Raw genomic sequence first — 13072 nt, forward strand, 5'->3', positions numbered from 1 at the left:
GTCACACTGTTCGGATACTAACGTAAACAGATTCTGTCTGCTATTTTGCAGACTCTCTTTCGTTCTCTTATGTGAGCAAAAAGATTCTACTTGTTCCAATTGTGCATACTGGACTAGCTTCTCTGAGTGCTTTCCTGTCTTATGTAAATCACGATACATCATTTCTTTTTGGCTACGCTTCTTTCTTTCCACATAAAGACGTTCATTCCTGTCCTGGTAAATGTTCTTGCACTGCAGTACAGTGAAAGTGGGGAACTAAAAGGGAAAGAAATAATGTTTCCGATTCAGTTCATAAGCCTGTCTCCAATAAAGTAGATTTTAAAAGCATTATATACACCATTGGTAAAAAAGTAGACTTTGGACACTGTGATGACTTCTGATGTTTTCAAGTAGGGGAATCCTTCAAACTTACAACCAAAATGTTAAAACATAATATTTCACAGAAGTAACAAGGATGAAGTATGCAAAAACATTATATATATATACCCTGTTAGTTTAGAAGCAACTATTTGCTACTTCTCTTTACTTTAAAATCAAGGTACTTTGTTAGAAATTCAAAGCCTAGAATAAGGCAAATAATAAACTATGTATTCAAGTTCAGTCTAGGATCAGGTATCAGACATCAAGGGGAAAGTAACGTAACATCCTGGATAGTTGAGCCAATGAAACTGCACTGTGTTGAAGGTAGACGGGTCACCTGAATATTACTTATTTCTGGTCCTTTCAATACTTGCTTCTTTCGAAGAATGGTAAATACTGAGTTTCACATTCCTCTGCTGTGGAATGCTGTAGGTGTTTCTGCATTTTTTGTCATTTTGTTCCCATCTATTGTATAAGATAAGAGAGAAAGATAGTCACCAAAAGTAAAGGTACATCCCTGCCCACAGTAAAGTGCCAACAGTAGAACAGCATAACATGTCTAATATTGGACAGAGAAACTATGCACATAATATCAAAGCTCATCGATTTACTCAAGCTAAATAACGGAGCATAATACAGAAACAATGCACACGCAGCAGGTCAGGGTAGAGAAAGAAATATGCAACTAGGAAATTTACTGGGACATATCACAGAGAGGACGTAAAGCAACCCAAGTCACAGATGACACCTGTACCAAAAATATTGCTCACCAAAAACTGAATATGAAAACAAACCATTCAGAAAATTAAAGGAAGAATAAGAAAGAGCTGATCAGAGATCGAAGTGCAAATAATTAACATTTTTAAAATAATTAAAAACAACATCTAACAACCTATCCTAACACTAACCTTAAAAGTTAAATACAGAGGTACAGTATATAAAAATAAATAACATTTGCTTTTGTGTCAGTTTCTGGGTTGCCTTTTTTCTCATATTCAACATTGCAAAGCAATATTGTTTAAGGCTCTACTAGAATTATGTTACATGATGGGACCGTTGCCTGTGAAAAACTAGCTCACTCTTCGGATGACTTGGGTTTGAGTCGGATTTGCATAGCTGTAAAACTTGAAGCACAATATGTGCTTCATACTTTACCCTGCTTAGAAGTACAGAAGTGTATTAAATTATGTAAAGAAGGAACGAAGCAAGCAAGTAATAAGTATTAGGTATTTTCATAGACATTTAATGCTGTCCTGAGCATTAAACCTATCCCCAGAGCTAAAATAGACTTAGAACGTAGCTTTAACTTAACTTGAACGTTCGGCATAAGTAAAATTACATCAGTGTCATTAAAAGACATAAAACAAAACTGATTCTTACTTTTCAAAAAGGTAGGAAAACTGAAATCATTATTGGATTATTGGATAAATGGTCATTTCCATGTTTTCCATTTTTTTCTCTTGATGAACTCCTTGATTGTACCGACTGTAGGTTTTGGCCATTGTCATGCTACATGGTGAAGAGCCAACTAATAATTATGGAAGCATTTTTTTAATACATAAGCAGATAAAAGGTGTCTGTAAAATTTACAATTAAGTCTGCTTCTGCCATCATTCTTCCAAAGAGAGGAATTAAACAGTTCTAGAGGCAACTATGCATAGCATATGCTTCACAGATGAGGTGGAAGTCTTTGGAGCCCCCACAGCTACCTTCATTCTCCACACTAACTCTTTCCTTTGCTTCAATAAAGGTTTATCTTGGTGTTTTCTGACCATAAAAGTTTGTTCCAGAATTCTACTGGCTCATCTTTATACTTCGGAGCCAATTCTAATTGACATTTCTGTACAATTTCGGTGCTGTAGAAAGGTTTCCATCGTGTGATACAGTCTTTGTAGTTCTGCTGTCTGTACTGCAAACTATGGATTTTGTTACCTTCACTTCTGCACTCTGGAGGTTGTCAATTTCCCCGACAGTTGTTTCAAGTATTCCCTTGCCAGTGTGATCATTTTTTTCTGTATCAGATGCAGGTTGGTCACACGTGGCTGATTCTGAATTACACCCGCGGCTTCTTTCCTCTTCAGTACATTTCAAATTGTTGATTTTGGTATGCCCAATTTCTGAGATGTGGTTCACAATGGGTTTTTATTTTCTTTCAGCTTGACAACTGCCTAATTATCTTTATTAGACTTCAAAGTGAAAACCCCGCTTTAGATTTCCTAGTCTAAATGCTCTCAGGGGGCACAGTTTAGACTTAATATTATTAATTAGCTGAACGTTTTAGAAACATTGTCTTCTTATGTAAAAGAGGATGATTCCATATGTATCGGGCAGTGCTTCACTGTGCTGCATTACACTGACCCAAAACACACAGCCAACGCAAGCAAGTTCACCAGCAAAAAACGTAAACAAAAGTAGATTGGCCAGGTCAATCTCCTTATATAGGATAGAATATATCCTATCCATTTCAGTATGCATTTTATATGGTGAAGAAAAAAAAGCCGAACCTTAAAAACTGGCAAGAGTTCAAAGTGGTTGCAGCAAAGGCTCAGCAAAGCAACTCAGATGTTAACACAAAACACTGCGTAAGCTCCATGGGTCTCAGGCTTCATGCTGTTATTTCCAAAAAGTGATATGCAACCAAACACTGACTTTCACAGTCTGAAAATTAAATTGAAAGTGTCTCAATACTTACTTACGGACACCCGAAATTAGTGCGTTTTTGTTCTAATATGGTTAAATGTATGTTTTAAATTTCCCAGAAACAAACTATAAATAATAATGTCCATATTATTCATATTAATCTGAATGATGACAAATAACTGTAAAGCAAAACTTACTTTTGACTTTGCCTTCCCAATATCAATGATGCTCTATACTGAATCTTAAGTTCATACGCTGGTTTTCAAATGTGAAATAAAAAATAGGTTGTAATTTGCTTCTGCATATATTTTTTGCTTACGATAGCTCGAGAGGTAAAAGCTTTAGAATGAAATCAGTGACGAGCTTTCTTTAAAATGTTTGGCATAGTACTAACGGAATGGAAAGTTTATACATTTTGGAATCTCATAGGCTGTAAGTTTCAGTCATTTATACAAGGTTGTTGTCATCCTCATTTTGACCTCATGTCATCAACTTTCTTGATTCTTCTGAGCTTTCCTCTAGAAACCCCTTTGCAACTTTTCTTGTGAAAAAACACATATTGTAAATGCAACCCTGTAAGATGCATTAAATGCACCTCCATACAATGAAGCACGAAACCTGTGCTATGACTCATAAAACAAACAGCATTGTTTAACTTTAGCTAAAGCATTTCACATGTTTTCTTTACGTGTTACTTTTTTTCAGTACTATCAAATGTTTAATTTAAAATAACTTTAAAAATAAGCATAGCAATCAAAACAAGCTCTGTTCACTCTTATACTTCACTGCATGTTAGATGGTGCAGCAGAGTTCTTTACTTTCTTCTCTTTTTTTTCTTTGCTAGCCATGAACAGTGTATGCAAATCAGGTTTCAGGTTTATTTGCATTCGGCTTGGCATGCTCCCTATTTCTTCTCATTCGCTGGCCAGCAACAAAATTGACTGTGTTTATTTCTCTTTATGTTTCTATTTGTTTCATCCTACTCTGGAAAACTTTTTATGCTTCCCAAGCTCTTGTTGCACTCTGTTATTCTGTCCCCGCTTTTAGCGTTGTATAATATGTTATTTAAAAAAAACTGCGCGGTCGTGAATCTCCTAGGAGAGTTGGCTGTGCCTCGTAGCCCCGACATTTCTGCTTCAAGCCTGAGCTGTGCCATTTCCAAGCTATAACCAGAATTTCCCAAGTTGTGTTGCACAACTGGCCAAACATTGGATGGGCTAGTGTTCTGTTTTTGTTTCTAGCTTATTGTTTCAACAGTGCCTCCTGGGACCTGAGAGCTTGCAGAAATGCCAGGGAGAGATTCTTCAGTCTACCAGTCATGCTCACCCTCCTGTGAGTCACTGTGGGATCGCAGTGTCAGAGCTTGAATCTGTATAATACAGTAGGTGGAGAATGCGGGAGTCTTTTCAAAGCAGCGGTCCTCATTTTCTTCACTCTCTAGTTTAGGAAGAAAACTTGATAATTCATTACCAAATAATGATTCTGCATTAGGTCGGCATAAAACCGGAAATAACTGGTGATTTCCAATAAGCCGACTTATTCTAAAAACAAAATACAAACATCGCTTTGGTGTGGCAAAACAACTGATATTTAATCACTTTTCTTAACAATTATCCATCATTAACAGAAGGCTGTCAGTTCTTGTTAAAGCAAAGGTTCCAGCATGGAACTACTCACATGGCTAGGGGATGATGCATCATTTCTGCACACATACTGTACACACAGGGAAACATCAGACACACCATTTACATTTCAAATTCCAGTCTGCTATGGGAGGTGAGAGGAAACCAGAGCACCTTGTGAAAACATGTGGGGAACATGCAAACTCCACACAGAAAGTGCCCCAGTCCTGAATCAAACCCAAGCTGCAAGAACAGTGAATGTTAAGCACCACACCATCCCACCACCACCTCGCTATCATCACTGATCAAAAACAATTGTCAGTTGTGTTTCCATGTTCAGAAAAGATTTGGCGACTTAATCAAAGTTGTTGGAAAATGTACAACAATATATTTGTAATTTGAGTTTTTTGGCTTTCCATACTAGTATTAATCGACCTTTACGCTAGTCAGGAAGTGCTTTCTAAAGTTTAGAAGCATCTGTAATCCATGGATAAGTAATATATCTGTACGCCTGAACAGATAACCATCTCTTCTTTAAAAATAACTCTAGGACACTGATGGGGAAAAGAACTTCTCCTTTTTTGTCGTAGTGTTTTCGCCTTTGATCTGAACAGGCACAATCTACTTGCCTGGATTTTTCTGCAATATTATTCTGCACAACCTGTACGTTTATATATAATAAAGATTGCAGCTGGTACAAAGCTGGTCATTAATATCTAAAAAAACAGCTGCAGGGCAGCAGTGTGTTTCTTTCTAACCAGCCTCTGGTTTCTGGCTTTGGAAGGCTGGCGTTTCTGAAGTTCCTTTGTGCATTATTCTCGGGGTGTTCCCACTGGTTGTTTCCAGTTTCTGGAACTAAATGCGCTAGGTTCCCATAGTAGCAGGAACATAGGAAAGGTTACAAACAAGAGGGGGTCATTCAGCCCATCTGGTTCAATTGGTAGCTCATACTGTAGCTTATTGAACCAAAGATTTCATCCAGTTGTTTTCTGAAGGAAGTCAAGGGATCGGCTTCAACCACATGGCTTGTTCCTTACTCTCCCAAACCTTTGGGTAAACATGTGCCTCTAGTTCTCAGTTTTAAATGCTTTTCCATGTACTTTCCACATACTGTATGTCCTCTGGTTTGAGTTTCACTGCTCATTCTGAAGCAATTTGATGTGTTGACTCTGTCCATGCCTTTGAGGATTTGGAATAGTAGTGTCAGGTCCCCTCATAGTCTTCTCTAAAAATAAAAATGTTTAGTTCATCCCCCCTTTCGAGGGCTCTCCCACCTTGTATTTTTTGTCATTACGTGCACCTGTCCCATGTTCCACCTGTTAATATTTAAGTCTTGCGTCTCCGGTGTTCAGTGCTCAGCTTTGGAAGATGGACTCCCGAAAGCTTGTCTATCACGGGGCTCAGGAGAAGCCCGAGAGCACAGGCTTCATCACGGCGTCCTGACCACTGTGCCTGGGGCTCGGAGCGCCTGGCTCCATTATGTTTTTAACCTTCTATGTTCCTGGATTCCTTTTCCCCCGTGTTTGGTACCTGGACCTCGGACTGCACCTGAATTTCCCCTATTGGACTTCCTCCTGGACTAGTTCACTCTCGACTTTCCCCCCCAAGCACCGGATCACTGTCTACACCGTCCCCTGTTCATCATCCAGTCCATTCCTCGCCGTGTCCTTCCAGTCACTTCTGGATTATACCGTCACGGATGGGGTCTTTACTACACGCTTCATGGGAGTCAGGAGCGGCCCCCTTGACATGTAGGACATTAATATCCCAGAATGCATCTGATTGCTCCTCTTCGTACTGATTCCAAAGCAGCAATATCTTTTTATTATGTTTTGTAAAATTCTAATCATGGACAGGAGAAGGAGTATTATTAGAATTAGCATACCCTGTGACCTGAAGTCTGTCTTCGGTGTGGTCGTCTTTATTCCCAGTCTGCATTTTGTAAAATTAAATAATCTCAAGTAGCCAAATTATTTTTCACTTTATTTAAAGTGTGAAGGTTTTTTTTTTACTGAAGTTTTTCAACTTTAATATAGAGCCTTTAGAAGTAGCATCTCAAAGTGCTTAAGGGCTTCCTAAAAAATGTATTTCTGGATTTTGGTTTTAGGAGCCAAATTCTGCCTAAGTTAGGCCTGCGCAAATCTACTTTTAAAAGGGCAAATATGTATTCATCAAAAAATGTATGTATACAGTTGATAATATATACATATATATACAGTACTTCAAAAATAATATGTAACAACATATACGATTTTGATAACTTTTGGGGTCATATCATTACATATATATAGTAACAAATAGAGAGGTTAAAAAATTAGAGAATATCAAGCAGGGAAATCAATAATTAAAACAACTAATCATAACCCACAAATTGTTAAAGAAATGCCAAGAATATTTCAAAGCTTTTAGAGGCACCTGAGTTTTTTTGTTCTCTGGCATAGCTCTGGAAAAAGAGTCATACATCAGAGGTAAACTGGGATAAACAATTATTTATTAAAACCTAAACAGCAGGAAACACAACATAAAACATACAACATAAAACAAATCCTCCCCTTGTCTCACTCTCTTCCTGTCCCTCCCTCTCTCTGTCCGGGGTGTTCAGGAGAGTTGGCATCACAGAGGCCGATGTCCTGACCAACCAGAAAAACCCAGACTGCTATCCCAGTACTAAGTACTAAACAGGCCCCGCAGATAGATAAACCTAGGTCCTAAGCAATACAGAATACAACACAGAGCTAAGTCTTTTTTCCTAGAAATCTGGATGCTTCCGAAGCGAAAAGGAATCTATCTCTGAATTCAAAAAAAGCATCCACTAATCAAGAGAGAACTTATTTTGCATACGGATTCCTATACAAGAAATCAGGGTTTCCTAAAATTACAGAACAGCAAGCTCTTTTAAACCAGGTTCAAATATTTTTTTCCAGAATCTGGCCTTTAAGTTTGAGAGCTAAAGACAACCCCTACAGTCCCCAGCTGAGTAACATTATGAATAACAAGTGCCCTTTTCCTAGCATCCATCATTTCATATCCCTCCTTCCTTTGATGCGTGTGTGTGCTAGTGTGTGTGCAGGAGAGTTTGGTGTTTGGATTTTGGATTTTGACACTCTCTTATCCTCAGGGACAGGCAGTCGTTTACTCTATCAATCAAGTTAGCGCCAAACCTACAGTACCAAACTGCTTACTCACCAAACAGCACTGTATCATAGGTTTAGTTTGACACTATTGGTACAACTGTGCCAACACTCAGTTCAATATTCCCCTATCTACTACTGCTGTAAAGTGTGAAGAACAGTAAATGACCCAGGTATGGAAATACTGAGGAATATATTACATCATCACATAATTATCAAACAATTTAAAAGTTTTTTTCTTAAATAAATGCCTGCATTAAATTCAATGTTTCACATGTTATATGGCAGCAGTGTCCGATTCCAAACTCTGTTATATTTGAATTAAGGGAACTACTGATTTGATGAAGTAACTGAGAGGTAATGGAGAGGAAAGACTGAACAATTCTGAAACTCTTTGTAGCCCCAATAATACACTACTGCTGTAGGGAACGTGCTTTCTGTAAACAACCACTGTTGTGCTAGTTATTTTTCTTGAGTGGATAACCAGTTTCCACTGCCTACAAACCTTCTTTTACAAAAAGATGCCTTCAGAACTCCTTGTGTCATCCTACCGCACCTTTTAAGGAGTCCTGCTGTGGTTAAAGCAATGTATTGGCCTAATTTTCTGGCACAGACATTCTCTGTTCAGTCTCAGCTGTCTGTAAGGAAAGAGGAACACAGCCATAGTTTGATCCAGAGGCTTCTCATAAAACCTGATACATTTCTTAAATTTTCATCTTAGTTCCTGAAAACACAAGATATATGGATACATTTCCTTGGAAATAAAGGAAATGTATCTGAATATCTGAAAAAAAAGTTTGAATGGCTCACGAATGTACCAAAACAACTTCACATTTCCAGTACAAAAGTGGTATTGCAGATTAAGCTTCCATCTTCGTATTTGATGTTCCTGTTGCAGTTGGCACTGTAAAAAAGAAAAAGACAAAAGAAGTTGTAAATTAAATGACAGGTTGCAGTTTTTAACATATTGTACATATTTAACAGTATAAACAGTGGTAGTTCAGTGTGAAAAAAAGGAGTGATTAGAAAAGAGATTTTATTTCAATATCAAAGATGTTATAGCGACTAAAAGGAAAAAAAACAAAGAATTACAAAAACCCCACTGTGAAATTAATTTAAAAATATACAAATATAAAAAGAAACAACTGAAAACTATATATATATTGTATGTCTGCAATATGCTTAAAGCAACTTATAAATGGGTCTTGGACACACTTCATTAAACTTTTTAAGTAATTAAAAAAGTAACATTATATGACAAGTTTTTCAGAAACAAACGTTGCTATTATTATAAATTACTCCATTTTCAGTTTTTAGGTAATTTCTTATTCATTATTCATTATCACACACAAAAAAAACATTACTTATCAGATAATTGGATTAGTCATCCTATTTGGAAAATAAAGTCAAAGTTTTAGCTTTACAGTGGAAAACCAGCTTTCTCTAAGGCTTTGGGTTGTTTGTCCTGTTAGCTCTTTTACCCACCACCCAGGAAGAAAACAAACAGTGAACGAAAATCCCCATCATCCCCTACTGCACTGATTCATTTCCCTGCTGTCCACTCTGGCTATGTGGTCAGATTTTCAGAGAAGTCTGTAGTATGTAATGAGTATTACAAATATTGAAAAACTGAATGTTATTTTTTTCTAAATAATGTACAAAAGTGACTTTTACTTCTTTAAAGTGCCAGTTTAAAAGCACTGGATAAGTAATTTTCACATTTAGAGCTAGTACGTTCTGGCGGACCTCAGAACAGTGACTCATCAGGTCTGGAGCTCCACCTGGTTTTTGTAGTGCAAAGTGGTCTGAGAGTACACAGCTCCCCTCTGGATAGGATGCTGGTCCATTGGAAGTTACTCTGAGCAAAACTGATAGCCATTTTTACAGCTGGGTGGACTGGAGCAACAGGGATTAAATTATTTTACTCAAGGACACCGCACTCAGTCTTCCAGTCAGGAGTCTTGAGCTCTAACAGCTGCTCTGTGCTGTGCCTATGCAATAAAACGGTATTATTTCAACAGAATGATGCAAAAAGTGGATTTTAGTCCTTACATTTCAATATAGTCCTAACTTTTACAATAGATAACAGAGTAACTTTCAATTACGTTTTATAACCATTTGTGGTGTTCCTTAACATTTTCTTTAGGAAGTGACCATACGTATTTAAAGATATTTGACTACTTTCATTCTTTGGACTATTACTTTCATGTTTAGTGATTTTCATAACATCTTATTTTATTCATCTGAATTTCAGGTATGACTGAACATCATAAGTGATTTAAAAATGCTGTTTTTTACTGTCATAAACTAGTGTCAGATTTAATTGGGGAGAACAAAAGCTGGAAGAGAGGAGGAGCGAGAGGAGGGAGTAGGGCACAGAAAGAGAGGCCAATCAGGAGGTGTGAAGTCAGGATAGGTGAAGAGAGGTGTGAAATGAAACCTACAATGAATAGAGAGAATTTAGAAGAAAAGTAGTCTGTCGTTAAGAGAAGGGGGAGGGTGTGATCCTAGCTACAGGATAATTTTGGTTTCTGTAGTCTTTCCGATGTATGAGTTTGGAAAACTGTCTTTGAGAACACAGATGGAGAGATTAGAGTGGACGTCAGAGGTGAAATGGGAAACAATGGGCTTGGAGAGATCTTGAATCTTCACAGCCTTAACATGTTCTCTGAAGTGGTCTCCGAGTCTCCTTCCTGTTTCTCCAATGTAGATGGCTGGGCATTTACTGCAAGATATACAGTAAATAAGGTTGCTAGAGGTATAAGATGCCATCTGGGTGATCCGGAATTGTCCTGAGGGGCCTTGAATGAGTGTGGTGTTGGATGTGTACTTGCAGGTGATACAGCGAGCTCTGTTGCAAGGGAAAGTGCCTGGTGTGGATGGTTGCTGAGGGCGGTGAAGGGAGCTGTGAACAAGAAGGTTACGCAGATTAGGTGGTCGGCGATATGAGATGATGGGGCGGTCAGAAAAGAGGGCCCCAATGGAGGGATCATCCTGTAGGATGTAAAAGTTGTCGTTAATAATCCTGGGGATAGGAAGTGTGTTTGGGTCGTAGGGAAGCACCAAAGGAATGCGGTTGTTACGGCGGGAGTTCCTGGTTGAGTTAATGCTCCGAGGGGTGTTTTTGGCTCGGGCAAGGGCCCTGTCAATAACACTGCTGGGGTGACCTCTGTTGATGAAAGAGGAGTACATTTCGAGGGCTTGGTTCTGAAAGTCGATGTCATCGCTGCATAATTGTCGTAGCTGAAGGAACTGTGAAAAAGGGAGAGAGTTTTTAGTGTGTTTGGGGTGAAATGAGCTATACAGGAGATAGCTGTGTGAATCAGTGGGTTTGTAATAAACCGAATGGAGAGTCCGGGGTAGTTGATGGAGAAGTTGATGTCTAGAAACGGAAGAGTGGTGGAAGATATGTTAACTGTATATTTGAGGGACGGGTGGAAGTTGGTGAAATGATGCAGAAAGCGCTCAAGCTGGTCGTAGGAGCATGTGGCAGAACTGACGCTGTCATCAATGTATCGCTTGTAGAGGTCAGGGACATAGCCAGTGTAGGAAGCGAAGAAGTGTTCTTCTACCCAGCCGACAAAAATATTGGCATAGCTGGGTCCCATTCTTTTGCCCATGGCAACTCCACTCACCTGTTGGTAAAAAAGGTTATTGAATGAGAATGCATTCAGTGTGAGGACCAATTCTGCAAGGCGTACCAGGGTGTGGGTGGGTGGATCAAGCACTGTGCATTATGGGGAATGACGGTGTAAAGAGATGTGATGTCTATGGTAAAAATGTAGCATTAGGGGCCCTGAAATTGGAAATCATTACAAAGTTGGAGCGCGTGGTTGGTGTCCTTGATGTTTGAGGGAAGACCTTCAATGAGCTGTCTCATGAGGCTGTCAAGAAAGGCTGAGATGTAAGTAGTCAGACAGTTGCATGCTGATACGATGGGGCGTCCAGGGGTGTCCGGTTTGTGGATTTTGGGGAGGAGGCAAAATTGAGATACCTGCAGATGTTCAATGATGAGCCGGTTCGCCTCCTGGGGGAGCTCCTTACTGCTGATAAGAAGGGAGATGGTAGATACCACTTCCTTTTGGTAGTCAGTGGTAGGGTCCTGTTGGAGAGGGAGGTAGACAGAAGTGTCAGTTAGTTGTATAGAGGCTTCAAAGATAAACATCTTTTACGGATAAAGGTCCTTACGCCACACCACAACAGCGCCTCCTTTGTCCGCTGGTTTGATGACGATATCATCTCTGTTGTGGAGAGATGGGAGCACCTGAATTTCTACTTGGGTGAGGTTGGACCTGTGTTTACTGGGTATAGAGAGTATCTTGGGAGCATGATTGGTGCATTGGTAAATGAAATAATCGACTGGTGGAAAAAGGCCAGAGGGGGGAGTCCAACAGCTCTGTTTAGGATTAATATTGTTAATGGCATCAATAACCGGATTGTTGTCAACTGCCTGTGAAGAATCGTCAGCAAAATGTGCTCTGAGACGGATCCTGCTGTAAAAGCGGCTAAGGTCGACATTGGTCTGGGGGATGTCCAGCTTCCTGTGAACTGGTACAAAACTGAGGCCTTTGCTGAGGAGGGATCGCTCATCCTGTGAAAGGGAAAGGTCAGAAGGTATGGTGAAAACAAGGTTAGGATTGGTGAAAGTGTTTGGGGTGTTGATGATTTTCTTCTGTAGAAGATGACTCAGTTTTTTGTCCTTCTCTGTAGTGAGAAACTGGTAGAGTTTAGAGCTGAGAGATCTAATGAGGTTAGTTATAAAGGGAAGATGATGTGGAGCTGTCTGCCGTAGAAATTGATAGAGAAAATGGTAGAAAGCATTAGTTTCCTAGAAAATTGTTTTAGAAGTCTCTGAGTGTTACTCTGGGTGGTATCAGAGTCAAAAGAAAAGCTATTAAATTTCAGGTGAAACCCGTTAGGAATGATATTATGTCGACGACATCTGTAAAGGAATAGAAGGTGGTTAGAAAGCCTGGTCTTGAATCAGGTAGCTGTGAAGAGACGGAATGCTGGTTTATTGAGAGAAGCGGGCAAGTGGCCCAGGAAGGAAGAAAAGGTATCTAGAAAACGATTTGGAGGAAGGCATAGTGGGTCGCAGCGGGTGTAGGCTGTAGTAGTTCAGGTGGGTAGCAGAATTGGTTCTCACACTGAATGCATTCTCATTCAATAACCTTTTTTACCAAGAGATTACATTACTCGCTACATTACCTTTGCCCACTGCCCTGTCTTTCTCACAGAAGAACGCTCCACAGCCGAAACGTTGTGTTTTCTTTCTTCTTTTTTTTTCAGCATGGAATAAACCTATTACTTGTTCCTTTA

General features: G+C 39.2%; 1 pseudogene; it reads right to left on the bottom strand.

The window, feature by feature from the left end:
• Positions 1-8613: 8613 nt before the first annotated feature.
• LOC148654667 (uncharacterized) lies at positions 8614-12839 on the bottom strand (annotated as a pseudogene).
• Between the last annotated feature and the right edge of the window lie 233 nt (positions 12840-13072).

The sequence above is a fragment of the Lepisosteus platostomus genome, chromosome 9, assembly GCF_059453375.1.
Source record: "Lepisosteus platostomus isolate fLepPlt1 chromosome 9, fLepPlt1.hap1, whole genome shotgun sequence".
NCBI lineage: Eukaryota > Metazoa > Chordata > Actinopteri > Semionotiformes > Lepisosteidae > Lepisosteus > Lepisosteus platostomus.